General features: G+C 42.6%; 1 protein-coding gene across 6 annotated transcripts in view; it reads left to right on the plus strand.

The window, feature by feature from the left end:
• Nucleotides 1–1,873: 1,873 nt before the first annotated feature.
• The window catches only part of CCSER2 (coiled-coil serine rich protein 2), a 188,225-nt gene continuing 174,553 nt past the window's right edge, over nt 1,874–15,545 (plus strand). For 5 of the 6 annotated variants that reach the window (XM_009214468.3, XM_009214469.3, XM_017962838.2 and 2 more), the window contains exon 1: nt 1,874–2,120. The gene's annotated coding sequence lies outside the window, so the exon portion shown is untranslated. Of the gene's footprint in view, nt 2,121–2,562; nt 2,583–15,545 lie in introns of those variants that run through there. The other variant, XM_017962837.3, reaches the window with a different exon arrangement.

The raw sequence follows: 15,545 nt of genomic DNA on the forward strand, positions 1-15,545 counted from the left end.
TCTGTCACTCAGGCTGGAGTGAAGTGACATAATCATAGCTCACTGTAGTCTCAACCTCCTGGGCTCAAGTAATCTTACTGCCTCAGTCTTCTGAATAGCCAGAACTACAGGCATATGCCACTAAGCCTGGTTAATTTTGTTTTTTTCATAGACTAGGTTTCTATGTTACCCAGGCTGATCTTGAACTCCTAGGCTCAAGTGATCCTCTCGCCTCAGCCTCTCAAAGTGTTGAGGTCGTGAGCCACCACGCCTGGTCTGTGTATGTATTGTATTGTATTGTACTGTATTGTATTATATTGTATTTTTGAGACGGAGTCATGCTCTGTCTCCCAGGCTGGAGTGCAATGGCGTGATCACAGCTCACTGCAACCTCCGCCTTCCAAGTTCAAGCAATTCTCCTGCCTCAGCCTCCTGAGTAGCTGGGATTACAGGAATGTGCCACCATGACCGGGTAATTTGTTTGTATTTTTAGTAGAGATGGGGTTTCACCATATCGGCCAGGCTGGTGTCGAACTCCTGACCTTGTGATCATCCCACCTCAGCCTCCCAAAGTGCTGGGATTACAGGCATGAGCCACCGTGCCCGGCCTGGTGTTTGCTTTCTTAATCTCACTTAATCCAAAGAGAAATTGCACAGCATTTAGACCTAGTCTTTCTCAACATTTTAAGCACACACATTATTGTCCAATAAATTAAATATTTTAAGATTGACATTTAAAAGACATTATTTTCTAAATATAAAAGTATATTATTAAATGAAATGTGGTTATACAAATCAGGCATTCCGTCTACTTTTTCCATTCGAGTATCATTGATCTGGAGACATGAAAGAACCGGATATTTTTCAAGCAGTTCCCTTGAAATGTTATTTATTGCAATCCAGCTGTTGGGGCCGACAAAGATTTCAGAGAACTGCAAGTCTACAACTAGATAAGGGCAGCTCCAGAGCTTTAAACAGCCGGCCAGGCCCTGAAGTCTTCCAGGCTGAGGACTCTCAGAGGCAGGATTGGCCGTGGTAGAGGAAAAGAAGAGGGGAAGAGATGGCCTCTGGGGGATGGAGGCCCCAAAGGGAAGAAAGACCTGGTTTCTGGCAAAGAAACCACGTTGGTCAGGAGCTGTGGCTCACACCTGTAATCCCAGCACTTTGGGAGGCCAAGGTGGGAGGATTGCTTGAGCCCAGGAGTTTGAGATCAGCCTTTAAGACCACTTTCCCCATCTCTAAAAGGAAAAAATAAAAATTAGCCGGGTATTTGGGTCAATATGTGATAGTTTACTTTGACTAGTGTGGTCTTAGCTGTAATTATTTCGGAGGCGTGGTGATGCACGCCAGAGGTGAGAGGATCACTTGAGCCCAAGAGGCTGCAAGTGAGCGGTGATAGCGCCACCGAACTCCAACCTGGGTGACAGGGCAAGACCCTGTTTCAAAAAAAAAAAAAAAGGAAAACCAGATCAGCACTTGGGGTGCCCCTTCCTCTCAGCCTTAGCAAGATCCTGTGTTTTGATGCGGTAGGCAGGTGCGTGGTTCAGTCATGTCCAATACTGAGATCACTCCTCACTTTTCACATCCTGGAGGAGGAGCTGTCAGGTTTGACAGCGGTCAAGCAGCAAATGTAGTCCAGGGGACGGCTAGAGGTGAGGTCAGCCGCAAGACTGGCGTCACTGCTTGGGCCGAGCAAAAACCTGAGTCAGGAGGCGGCCAGGCAAGGTCAGTGGAGGGGGCGGGGCCCGAAGCAGAGGCGGAGCTTAGGAAAGCCTCGCGTGAGGGCGGGGCGGGGCCAGAGGTGGGCTGAGGCTGGATCAGGCGGTGGGGGCGGGCCCCGTAGCCCCGTGAGGCTCGCGCCTGCGCACGGGCCCGCGGCAGGGCGGGGCTGCGCGCGCGCGGTGCGCGGGCCCTGGAGGGCGGAGTCCGGGCGGGCGCCGGCCGAGGGAGGGGGCGCGGCGGCTTTGGAGTCCGGCGCTCCCTCAGGCCGCGGACGCAATGCTGATTGCTGCGGCTCAGGCGGCTGGGCTGGCGGGGATGTGACGGGCGGCCCTTCGCCTCACCTTCCGTCCTCGGGCCCGCAGGTCGCTGGGCGGCCTGCAGCCTGGCCGCGGCCGAGGAGGCAGCGCGACCTCCGCACGGTGAGATCCGGGCTCAGGGCCAGAGCCGGGACCGGGGTCGCGGCGGGCGCCGGGGGCAGCCCAAGACCAGGCACGCAGTCCGGGGCGGGGCGGAGGCCCGGGCTCCCGGGCTGAGGCGGTGGCACCCTCCGGTCTCCCGGCCTCCAGGGTGAGCCTCTCTAGCCCCTCGCGAGCCGCCCGATGCGGGGCGGGCGCAGACCTGGGAGGCCGGAGGGCGCCCTCCCTGCGGCTGTGACAGCGCGGGGCCTCGGGCCGCGGGCGCCGCCGCCTTTTAGGAGAAATCAGGGCGAGGCTGAGGCACTCAGTGATTTCGGAGCCTGGTTGCGTGTGAGGGTGGATGGGGAGAGTACCGGGGCTCCCCGAATGAGTTCGATTTTTTTTTTCTTTTAATTGCAGGGCTAAATGAAAGACACACCCTAAAACACATCCTGAGGTGAAACTTTGGTGGGGCACATCGTTGCCGTAGGTTCAGATCTTCTCTCTTCTCTTTAGACATGTATTTTCATACAGTTTTAAATAATGCATCTACTTTCTTGATAAAGTAAAAGGAGGAATGAAAGGACTCCTTTGTGGTGGTCCTTGGTGGCGAAGCTTAAGTTTCCATTTCAATAATTGCATATTCATCTGTGTGGGCTCCCCGACCAATGAGGCTGGCTGCTCCCAGACAAGGCCTTAGCGGAGTGGAAATGACTGATGCAGGGACGCTGTGGTCTCAGATTAGTATTGGTAGCTCACTCCAATAGGTGAGAGAAATTGAGGTTTAAGCTTTTTAAAATAGCCATAGGAAAGGCATTCCTTTTCTCCCGAGCATTAAAATATAACAGAACCTATTAATTTGGCCAATTTTTTTTTTTAAGCATCATCTTTTAGACTTTTTTTTTTAAAGCATCATCTTTTAGACTAGAGACTTTAGAGATGGCAGCTGCTCTTTAACCAAAAGGAACTTAAGATGCTGTCCTGCAAAAGATAGGTTCAAAACATGTCTTATCCGTCATCCATATGTGATAAAGATGTAAATATTCCTGTGTTTGCCTGAAATCAGTCTTCTTCCTCTTGAACTTTATTACTGTTTGTTTCTCTTATGAAAGCTCGTTACTATTATTTTTTGTTTTCGTTTGTGTTCTAAACAACATTGGCTTCAAATAATCTTCAGGTTAAAAATGCACATTTTGTTGAACCCTTTAGCCATAATTCATACTGTCGTACTTCAGCATAAGCCATAGTTAAGAAAGCACTAGATGCCATCCTGAAAGCAAGCAGAAAGTCTCCATTAAGAATTCTGTAAAAATTCTACCTTTCCACATTCAGACCTGCATTTTTTGTTGCTTTGACTCAACTCCTTTGACTGTAGTTTGGAGGAAGGGACTTTGAATCCGTATTTACAAGTCCTTCAGTGACTCTCCATAGTCTATATCGATAAAATTCAAAGTCCTTCATGATTAGTGGTATTTGTCTACATTCTAGTGTCATCTTCTACCATTATGCTTGCCCTCTCTATATAAGACTGTTGCACTTCTCTGAAGATGACATCTTCCTCTATGGTTTTTCAGTGTTCTTTGTTGAGAAATCTCTGCCTAGTGAACAACTTGCCCTTGAAGACCTTATGAAGGTGTCACTTCAGAGCCTTGTCTAGACATCTCATCCCTTTTGTCTTGACTGATTCGTACACTCTGCAGTTAGTATGTGTCAGCTGGGAGTTAGTGATTTGTTTATGTGTCTGTCTCCACCAGGTTTTGGGGCTTCTTCTTTTTTTTTTTTTTTGGTACAGAGTCTTGCACTGTCGCCTGCGCTGGAGTGCAGTGGCCTCATCTCGGCTCACTGCAACCTCCGCCTCCCGGGTTCACGTGATTCTCCTGCCTCAGTCTCCTGAGTAGCTGGAATTATAGGCACACATCACCACACCTGGGTAATTTTTTTTAGTAGAGACGGGTTTCACTATGTTGGGTCTTGAACTCCTGACCTCGTGATCCGCCCACCTTGGCCTCCCAAAGTGCTGGGATTATAGGCTGGTTAGGAATGAAACCCCAGTTATTTAAAAAAAACAAAACAAAACAACAACAACAACAACAACAAAAAATTTTATGATACAGGAGTAAACAGGGCATGACCAATGAGGATTGCTGCTTCATTGGTCGTACAACTTTATTTTGAGGTGCAAAGTCATGCACGTAGAAAGGGACGGCGGGGATTACAGTCCAGGTCTTTTGCCCCTAGTCTCCTAATTCTAAATCTTAATTGTTTTACAATTTGAATGGGGGTTGTGAGCTACTTGGATGTGTACTGAAAAAAGGGTCTATTAAATTAATAGAATATTGAACTTGAAAGAATTAACAGATTATTTGGTTCAACTTTAAAAATTTTACCATTAAACAACTCAGCCTAAAAAGACAAATAACTTGTTTGAGATTGCGTAGGCTCACCTACATCTCATATCTCCTGACCTCCTCATTGTGTGTTTTTCACTACTCCATGGTGCTTTGGGGTGAAATGAAGGAGCTGCCAGTTTTTCAGAGGGAGTGCAAATCTGCTTGCACTTTCTCCCTCTTTGAATCCATAGCTGCCACTCATAGGGACTTAGATCCCTTGTGGCTGAGAAACATGATAATTCATTTGGGGATATAGGAGAAACCTAACCTTCACTATTCCTCTCAGCTAGATAGTTTTAACTTCAGTGCCTGGGGAACTCTCTCCAGATGCCCCATAACAAGTGGCTTCTGGATCACCATATGGAGAGCTCACATACAATTAAGTTTTGATGGTACAATGAGATTTTAATATAAGAAGGTTGCAGCTGGCTAATAGCATGGCTAAAATTACTTGTATGGCTTGTCTGCGAGAAGAGCCTGTCTTACTCCTATGTGATAGGATTTTGGGGGAAAAAGTTGATGACTGTGACTGCCTCTAAAAAGCTGAAATGCATACTTAGTGGTGTGGGCCTGACCAATTCCAAAAGGCTTTTTATCTTGCAAACAACTGAATGGTCAAATAAATTTTAAAAATCAAAACAGACTTTTAATTTTTCTTCTTATTTCTTGTCATATCTAAGTGATTTTATATGATAAAGCATAAATGTAATGTTTAATATTTGCTTTCATATTTGATGTTTTATTTTTGCTATAGTTTTTATACCTTTAGGTGATTATACAGTGTTACAATGACATTTCTTAATAATTGGACATCTAGATTGTTTACTATGTTGCAGGTAATGCAGTTAGTATATAGCTGTTCATCATTTTGCTTCTTTCCTTTGGGCTTAAAGCCCAGGAGCAGGATTACAAAGTCAGGGTATGAAAGTTTTGTTAATTTTGAAAGATATTACCAGATTTACTTCTAAAGATACTGATTTACACTGACTCCAGTAGAGTTTGGTTGACCAGTTCTGTCATACTTTGTAGGTTTTTGCTTTTAAAAATTGGTTTTTTTAAAAATGAGGATAAGGTTACTTGCAGTTTAACATCATAGTCCATAATAGAGAAGCAAATGCAGTATTCTTCTGGTTTTATTTTCTCCTTTATTTGTCCATCGTCCATACATTTACTGGAATCTTCTCACCAATTTTCATTAGCACTAACATCATAAATATATTAATCTCTTGAAAAATATTTCTGATCTATTTTTTCTTATTGCAGGCTTTATAGGTTTTATATTATTAAATTTATATCATATATATATATTTTTTGAGACAGAATCTTGCTCTGTCGTCAAGCTGGAGTGCGGTGGTGCCGTCTTGGCTCACTGCAACCTCCACCTCCGGTGTTCCAGCGATTCTCTTGCCTCAGCCTTCTGAATAGCTGGGACTACAGGCGTGCGCCACCACGCCTGGCTAATTTTTGTGTTTTTAATAGAGACAGGGTAATCCCTGTGTTATATTTTTAAAAGTCAGTGTGGCTGGGTGTGGTGGATCACACCTGTAATCTCAGCACTTTGGGAGGCTGAGGTGGGAGAATCGCTTGAGCCTAGGAGTTCAAGACCAGCCTAGGCAGCATAGTGAGACCCCATCTCTATTTAAAAGAAAAAAGATAAAAGAAAAAAGTCAGTGATTTTTGTCTTTTGATTGTGTTTTTTGTGAATGAATGCCATGCACCTGTTTGATGCATACTTTTATTTTCTTAAGCTTCTAGAGTTCATTTTGTTATGTATATATATTTAGAAAGTTAATATACAACTGAGATCAAATTTCATTTATGTGTATTTTATATTATACAAAACTACATTATTATGTTTCCATTCTTTTTTTCTGAACTTAAATAGGAAAACAGAACAAAATAACCTAACTTTAATAAAAATGTGTACTTGTTTTTAATAAATTATGGTAAGTTTTAGATAAACTAAAACTTTTATGACAGCAATATATTGGTTAATTGAAATTTTTGTCTGTTCAATATTAACCAGAAGGTTGTCTTTAACTCTTATTGTTAATCATTCTAAAATATATGAAAGGAAACCTTAGTAATCTCCTCCCATTATGGAGTAGATTACTCCCATTCTAGATGGATGAGACAGCCCAGGATAGTAGTTAACATTGAGTGCTGGGTTTTATGCTGGTTAGTTTCTTACCTAATCCTCATAGCAGCCCTAGGAGGAAGATTCTTTTAGTATCCTCATTTTTTGGATATGAAAATTTAGAGAACGTGACCTGCCAAAGATAATATAGGTGGTAAGCATTGCAACTGGAACTCAGTCAGCCTGCTTTTAAAAGATGCTATTTCAAAAGTATTATCTTATTTTCCATGCCAAGGATTTGGACTTCATTTCTTAGACATTGGAAAGATTAGGTGTTGCAAACCAAGGGGATGATACGGTATATTATCTCTTTTAGGGAGATTGCTCATGTGACAATGTGGCTATATATTGAATTGTGTTTATAATAGGAAGTGGTTGAAATAGTCATGTGAGAAATGAAGCCTAAACCTTGAGGTGGAAGTGGAGATCGGGATATTTTGGAAAGATACAGGATTTAGTAACTGATATACAACAGAGTGGGAAGGCAGAGTATTGATTTGGAAGACATCGAGTAGGGTAATGACGGATGAATATGTGCTCACAGCACTTTGTTATATTTCTTTCACAGCATTGACTGTGATGTATTGTACCTAATTCTAGTGACATATCTGTCTCCCTCACTGGATTGTGTCCTTGTCAAAGATAGGAACTAAGTAGAGGAATGAGTGAATATAGGATGAGATAATACAGAAAGAGGTCGAGAGACTGAACTGGGAAACACCAGATTACCAAAATGAAAGAGTGGGTGGAGGAAGAGTAGCTCTAGAATGTGACAGCTGTCAGGGAGGATGGGGGAAGAGCCATCAGGGAGGGAGCAGAGAGGAGGGAAGTATTAGCACAGATGTGAGCATGTAGAATGGTGCCACCTCAGGCTACAAACAGTTGTGGTTGGTGTGCCCTAGTGTCATAAGCCGATTGTGGTTGTATAGGGTGAACTTGTCTTTCCTTTGTTATTGACTAAAGTTTTCTCTGAGTATCTGATGGCTTTCTGTCTCTTTGGCTTCTGACTTCTGCTTGCTACAGGTGCTGATGCTGGGGTGTGATTCAGCCTATTGAGATCAACCAATGAGAACAGTCCTCTCTTTTTAAGTGAATTGACCATTCACAGTATGTGAGGTGTAATCTTTGAGTTTTTAGCTCTTCTCTGGTGAGCTGATTGCTTGGGAATGTCCTAGAGTTACTTCTCTACCTTTAAAGACTTTTGGTTGCTTGTATTAAGGTTTGGAGCCATTGGAAAGCCAGAGGTTTCTTAAAGGTTGGATCCATGAGCCCTGAAGTTTTTTACCTGTTTACTTTTTCATATTGATCAGTAACTTAGTTTCAGTGTAGTTGGATCATCTTTGAAGATTGTTGGTCTTAAAAATGCCACAGATTATTCTGAATAATTAAGAATCTATGTTTTCTTTGTACTTTATAGCTATGTAAGACAGGGGCTTGTTTTAAATTTTCTTGGTCAGCTCCTAACTTACTTCATATGTCTGTTTTTCAAAGAGTTACTTGGTAAAGGAATTTGCTCTTGATTTTTTCTACAACCATTTGCTTCAGGTCATCCTTACCCTCTGTTCTCTGCCTTCTCCTGTTTTCATCTACCTGATTTCTGTCCTTGGTAAGGACAGTGGGAAGGAGAAAAGAGAAAAAGCATGAGTGATTACTCCTTCCTTCCCTTTGTTATGATAGTTGTTACTGCTCTCCTCCCTGCCATCACTGCTCCCAGCTGTTCCCTTTGGCATGGTCTCCTACCCTGTATCTTGAGTTCTGTGTGTGGGAATAGAAATGCAAGGCATGGCTCTAGCTGAGGAACGATGGGCATCTCAGGGTTTTGGTCCTTCTGTGATCTCTCTTTTGGTGCCTGGTATTGAAAAGCCCAGTGACATCTTGTATCTGAGCAAGTGTTTTCTGTTCCCCAGCATTTTACTTCTCTCTCTCTTTTTTTTTTTTTTTTGAGACAGGGTCTCTGGACCCAGGCAGGAGTGCAGTGGTGTCATTATGGCTCACTGCAGCATTGACCTCCCGGGCTCTAGCTATCCTCCTGCCTTGGCTTCCCAACCTGTACTCAACCTGTAGCTGGGACTACAGGCATGTACCACCATGCCTGGCTAATTTCTAAAATTTTTCATAGAGACAGGGTCTCCCCACGTTGCCCAGGCTGGGCTCAAACTCCTGGGCTCAATTGATCCTCCTGCTTTTACCTCCCAAAGTGCTGGCATTACAGGTGTGAGCCACCACAACTGGCCCTGCTTTTCTTTAAAATGCAAAATTAAATTCCAGTCCTGTTTTTTTGAATTGCCTATGCTCCTCCCCAACACTGCCCCCCATCAAGATAGTAAAACCTTTGATGAGGAAGCCCCTAGTAAATACGCTAGGGACAAAGAAGCAAGACAGATTCCAGAAGGTACTTTGAATTGTTGTTGTCATCATATTAATGATATTTCGTTGCAGCCTGAGTGCTTTAGGGCAATTTGAGAGCTTTCTCTGACCATTATCTCTTGGCAGCCAGTGTTAGAGTTGGGAGTTATATAATAATTTTCTCTGAAAACCTTAGCTTAGAAAAACAGGGACTATTCATAACAGCTCTTTAAGTCTGTAGAATGGACTTGATGATATTTTGGTCAGAGTTGGTAGGCCACTTTATAGGAAACATCCAGGTGATGTTTCTTTTTGGGGGTGGGGAGGCAGGGATGGCCATCTTTTTGTTTTGTTTTATTTCTTTTCCTTATTTAAAATTTTTTCTCAGGTATATTTTCCTCATTTTAGGAATATTATGGTATGGCTTGTCAACCTTTATTTATTATTGGTACTAGCTAGAGTTGTAGACTTGGCCATTGTTGTGGCCTTTCTTGCAGTCATGTTTTTCCAGGACCTTGAGATGTTTTACATTCTAAATTCCTTCAATCCTGTCTTAGAGAATAGATCCTCAGTCTGGATTTTTCTCATTCATTCATTCAAGAAATGTATTCTGAGCACTTGCTGGGAATAGTTCAGTGAACAAAACAAATTTTCTGCCTTTGTGGAGCTTACATTCTAATGACAAGATACAGAAAATAAGTATATGTGTAATATGTCATCTATTGTATTGCTGTAGAGAAAAGTAAAGCAGGAAAAGGTGAAAAGAACATGTGAGGGTGATGCTGCTGTTTTATCTAAGGTGGTTAGGGAAGGCTGTAATAAAAACTAGTATTTGAGCAGAGATCTTGAAGAAGTGAGAATGTGATCTATGCAGATATTAGGAGAGAGAGTACTTGATGAAGATAGATCTAGAATGCAAAGATCCTGTGGCTGAAGCTTGCTTGACCTGTTCTAGGAGTAGCAAGTAGGCCAGTGGAGGCATTGAGGGGAAATGATGAGGTCAGAGAGGTGGGTTGGGTTGGGGGGATGTCTGGTCATATATGGCGTTGTAGGCCAGTGAGACTGGTTTTTAAAAGGTGGGGAGCCACCAGAGTTTTGACTTGTTTTAAGTAGAACTCTCAGCTGCTATGTAGAGAATGTCAGGGGTAGCACATAATAAGATTATTTAGCAGGCTGCAGGAGTAATCCTAAGTGGGAGATGATGATTTTAGGCCGGGATTGGGAGAAGTGCTCACATTTTGTATACATTTTGAAGGCAGAGCCAGCAATTTAATGATGGATTGAATGTAGGCTGTGAGTTTGGCTTGAACAGCTGGACAAGTCGAGTTAACATTTACTGAGAAGGGTAAGAGCACAGAAGAAGCAGGGTTTTAGCGGGGGAAGTAATGAGTTCAATTTTGGACATTTTAAGTTAGTAATCTAAGTGGAGATATTGTGAAGAGAGCTGGATATGCACGAGTCCGCAGTTCACAGCTGAGGTCTGGGTTAGAGATATATAAATTTCCAGTTATTAGCAGAGAGATAGTATGTAATGCCATGAGAATGGATTAAAATAATTTAGGGAGTGGGTGTGGCTGGAGAAGTCCCACAAGTTAGCCTTGGGATCCTGTAATGTTTTCAGAGGGAGAGAAACTAGCAGAGGAGACCAAGAAGCAACACTCCCATAAAGAAGGAAGAGAATTAAGACTGAGTGGTATCAATGAGGCCAAGTGAAAGTTTTAAGAAGCGAGTGAGTAATCAGCTGTGTCAGATGCTGTTAGATTGAGGACTAAGATATAGCAGTATGAAAATCATTGGTGACCTTAAGTTGTTTCTTGTTTAGTAGTGGAAGTGAAGACTTGATTGGAGTGTGCTTAAGAGAGAATTGGAGGAAAGGAATTGTAGACTGCTGGGAGAGACAGTTCCTCAAGGAGTTTGCTATAAAGCGAAGCTAAATAACAGGTGGTAGCTGGAGGGGATGTCCAGTCAAGGAATTCTTTTTTAAAAGATGGATGCTTTTCTTTTTTTGTATTCTTATTTATATACTGTAAACCAAAAAGTATCTGAGACAGGTCTCAATCTGTTTAAAAGTTTATTTTGCCAAGGTTAAGGATGCATGCCAGGGAGACAAGTCTGTCTTTCTCCAAAGATGATTTTGAGGGCTTCAATATTTAAGTGGAAAAAGCAGTCTGGAGGGGCAAGAGAGAGGGTATTATCACATTACTGAATCCACATGCTGTGAAAGAAAAGGAGCAGATAGGGGAATATTCAGTTATGTATTTGTTTAGTGTTAGTAAATTGGCGCTTTACATAAGACAAGGTGAACACTGAGTAGTTACCCGTGGACATATTTAACTTTTTATCTGTAGCTTGGACATATTTAACTTTTTATCTGTAGCTATCAGCTTAGAAACAAAAGGAAAGGGGGCTGGGCATGCTGGCTCAGCCTGTAATCTCAGCACTTTGGGAGGCCAGGGCAGGCAGATCACCTGAGGTCAGGAGTTGGAGACCAGCATGACCAACATGGTGAAACCCCATCTCTACTAAAAATACAGAATTAGCTGGGCGTGGTGGCGCATGCCTGTAATCCCAGCTACTTGAGAAGCTGAGTTGAGGCAGGAGAATTGCTTGAACCTGGTAGGCGGAGGTTGTGGTGAGCCAAGATTGTGTCATTGCACTCCAGCCTGGGCAACAAGAGAGAAACTCCAAAAAAAACACTTCAAAAAAAAAAAAAAAAAAAAAAACCCCCAACAAAAGCAAAAGGAAAGGCAGCTTCCTTTGTGACTCAGCTTTCAGCTTACTTTTTTCTTTGGCATAGTGAAATTAGGGTCCCAGGTTTTTACTTTCACAATACAAATATATGTAGTTAACAAAATGTTTCGACAGAGGAAAAAAAAATGCAGGATCTATGTCGTTGAAACATAAATGAAATTAATTTTATCCTAATCTGTGCGCTCAAGGTCCATCATCATCATCATGATGGACTGTACTGCAGTTTTGTGCAGTGCTTGCCTTGTAGTAGCTTCGAAATTTTGATTTAGCAACGTGTTTGTTATGGTAGTTTTACCTTTTTAAAAATAAAAGTTAAATTGAAGAATAAATGAGCAACTATTCCAGGGAAATTTTGACGGCTACTCTTCTCCACCACTCCTTTTTTCCTAATGCACCTGATCTCATTTTACTGTAATCGCTTATGATTATTGAGTTGATGTTTGAGATTTCAGAAACTATGTTGAAAGCACATAGTACAGTTATAGCACTTTATATGCCTCTTTTCGTGGTTCATTTATGTTTAAGTAAGTAGTAGTCAATATTTAGTGTTGGAGCATCATTGCAGTTGCTTCTTAACCCTCTTCATTGGTCTTTCTCCAGATTTTCTTCCCTTAGCCACTGATCCATGCCCCTGACTTGTGGATTTCCGAAACACAGATCTGACCAGGTTGTGTTTTTGCTAAAAAAATCTTCTGTGTCTCCCTATTCTCTACAGAAGTTAGTTTCCTTTCCTTTCCCTTTCCCTTTCCTTTCCGCGCCTGTTTACCCACCTTTTGCCTGCACATGCTTTAGGGGATCTGGAGTGCTCCCTAGGGTGTCTTGCTGTGTTGGCCAGGCTGGTCTCAAACTCCTAATGTCAAGCCATTTTCCCACCTTGGCCTCCCAAAGTGCTGGGATTATAGGCATGAGCCACTGTGCCCAACCTCCCTAGGGGATTCTAATGCACATGTGATGTTTCTTACCATAGGGCTATAGAATAAAGATCAGATTTTTTATTAGCATACAGATAGTCCTCCAAGAGGAGGTTCCATGAGAATGAGAAATGCTTTGGCATCTCTCGGCTTTTGCACATACTATTACTTTTTTTTTTTAATTTATTTTTTATTTTTTGAGACAGAGTTTCACTCTTGTTGCCCAGGCTGGAGTGCAACCGCGTGATCTTGGCTCACTGCAACCTATGCCTCCCAGGTTCAAGTGATTATCCTGCCTCAGCCTCCCAAGTAGCGGGGATTAAAAGCATGCGCCACCACACCTGGCTGGTTTTGTATTTCTAGTAGAGACGGGGTTTCTCCATGTTGGTCAGGCTGGTCTCGAACTCCTAACCTCAGGTGATATGCCTGCCTTGGCCTGCCGAAGTGCTGGGATTACAGGCATGAGCGACCATGCCCGGCCACTATTTCTTTTTTTGTAGAATACCATTCATCTTCTCAGTCTTCTCATTAAATCACTTTATCTTTTTTATATTTATTTATTATTATTATTTTTTGAGACGGAATCTCACGCTGTCACCCAGGCTGGAGTGCAAAGGCACAATCTCTGCTCACAGCAGCCTCCGCCTCTGAGGTTCAAACAATTCTTCTGACTCAGCCTCCCAAGTAGCTGGGATTACAGGTGCGTACCACCACGCCCGGCTAATTTTTTATATTTTAAGCACAGGCAGGGTTTCACTATGTTGGCCAGGCTGGTCTTGAGTTCCTGACCTCAAGTAATCCACCTGCCTTGTCCCCCAAAGTGCTGGGATTACAGGTGTGAGCCACTGTACCTGGCCATCACTTTATCTTTTTAAGAGGCTAACATAGATGCCTCTTCTTCCAGGAAAGCTGCTAGACATATGTTCATTATGCCTCTTCCATCTGTCCTTCCTTATATTCTGTTACCTGTGTTCCTGTTAACATTATGCAGTTATTTTGTTATAGTATTTACTGTATCTTACTGTTTGTTTTCGTGACAGGTTCCTCTTGCCCTCACTTATAGACACTCGATAACCTTTTTATTGAATGAATGAGTAAAGCAAATAATTATTCAGTGTTGACCCAGTTTTGATTGACCCATTTGGTTGGGAATTTACGCGTCAATTTGTACAGAATATACAAATGAGCAATTCGAATAGTGTTCTTAAAGACAGTCATATCCTAAACTGTTAGGAAATTCATATTTATTAAATATTTTTGTTCATGAGCAAATAATGAGACTTGTTGATTTATTTTCTAAATATCTCTATTTTTGTCTGAATTTTTTCCTCCTCTGATTTTATTTTTTTTCCTCTTTGACATCTCTATTTGGATGTTGACCTTAACCATCCTCTACCCTAACTAACTCATCCCCTAAACTTGATCCCCCTCTTGGCTTCTCCATTAGTGTTTTCTCTGTCACCATCTTACAAGTCATTTAGGTTTCTCGGTAGTATCTGTAGGTCTTACTTCTACGTCTGATGAGTTACTGAGTTCAACAAACATTTTTTAGCCACTTCCTGTGTTCCTGACTTGTTAGCGTTAGTAATAAGGGGCTGAACAACAGAAGGTCCCCGTCTGCAAATGATTATGATACAATGTGATGAGTATGGTAATATAGTAATAGTGAATATTTAGGGCACTATTAGAACATAGAAAAAAAAAACAAAACAGTGTTTTTTCCTACTCTCAAATACCACTCAATATAACCCTTTTTTTTTTTTTTTTGAGACAATGTCTTGTTCTGTCACCCAGGCTGGAGTGCAGTGGCTTGATTATAGGTCACTGCAGCCTTAACCTCCTGGGCTCAAGTGATGTGCCCTCCCGAGTAGCTGGGACTACAAGCGTGTGCCACCATGCCCAGCTAATTTTTTTTTTATAACATTTTTATGTAGATATGGGGTTTTGCCAAGTTGTCCAGGCTTGTCTCAAACTCCTGGCCTCTAGGAGCCTCCCACCTTGGCCTCCCAAAGTGTTAGAATTACAGGCACAAGCCACCGTACCTGGCCTTTGTAACTCTTTTTTTTTTTTTTTTTGAGAGGCGGAGTTTTGCTCTCTTGCCTGGGCTGGTCTCAAAACTCCTAGCCTAAAGTGATCCTCCTGCTTCGATCTTTCAAAGCGCTGGGATTACAAGAGTGAGCCACACAGCACTTGGCCACACAGCACCTCTTAAACTAAATGTATGGAGATTGTTTTGCCAGACACCAAGCAATTCTGACACCAGAATCTCCAGTGAAGAACAGCTGGATGTCCTATAATTTAGTTCAAATCTGACACTGTCTGCCTGTAGACAGTGTTAAATCCTGGAGGATAAGGGCTCAGTCCCACAAGACAGCCCCCCACTCCCACTTCAGATGCATGCTCCAGGTTGTGACCTGTGTCTGTGACCAGCCATAAATTGGGGTTCCCACGACCCCCTTCTTGAGTTCAGTTAATTTGCTAGAGCAGATCATAGAACTTAGGGAAACACTTTACTTATGTTTGCCCATTTATTAAACAGCATATTACAAAAAATATAGATGAACAGCCAGATGGAAGAGATGAATAGGGTAGGTCATGGAAAGGGGTGTGGAGCTTCTCTGCCCCCTCTGGGTGTACTACTCTCCAGGTATGTCCACGTATTCAGCTCTCTGAACCCTGTCCTTTTGGCCTTTTATGGAGGTTTTATTACATAGGTATGATTGCTTACATCATTGGCCATTGGTGATTAACTCAACCTTCAGTCCCCTTCCCCTCCCTGGAGGTTGGGGGATGGGGCTAAAAAGTCCCAACCTGTACTCATGCTCTGGTCTTTCTGGTGACCAGCTTCCATCCTGAGGTTAACTAGGGGTCCCCAACTAGCAGTCCTCATTAGCATACAAAAGACACTCATCAC

This window comes from Papio anubis, chromosome 11, assembly GCF_008728515.1.
Source record: "Papio anubis isolate 15944 chromosome 11, Panubis1.0, whole genome shotgun sequence".
NCBI lineage: Eukaryota > Metazoa > Chordata > Mammalia > Primates > Cercopithecidae > Papio > Papio anubis.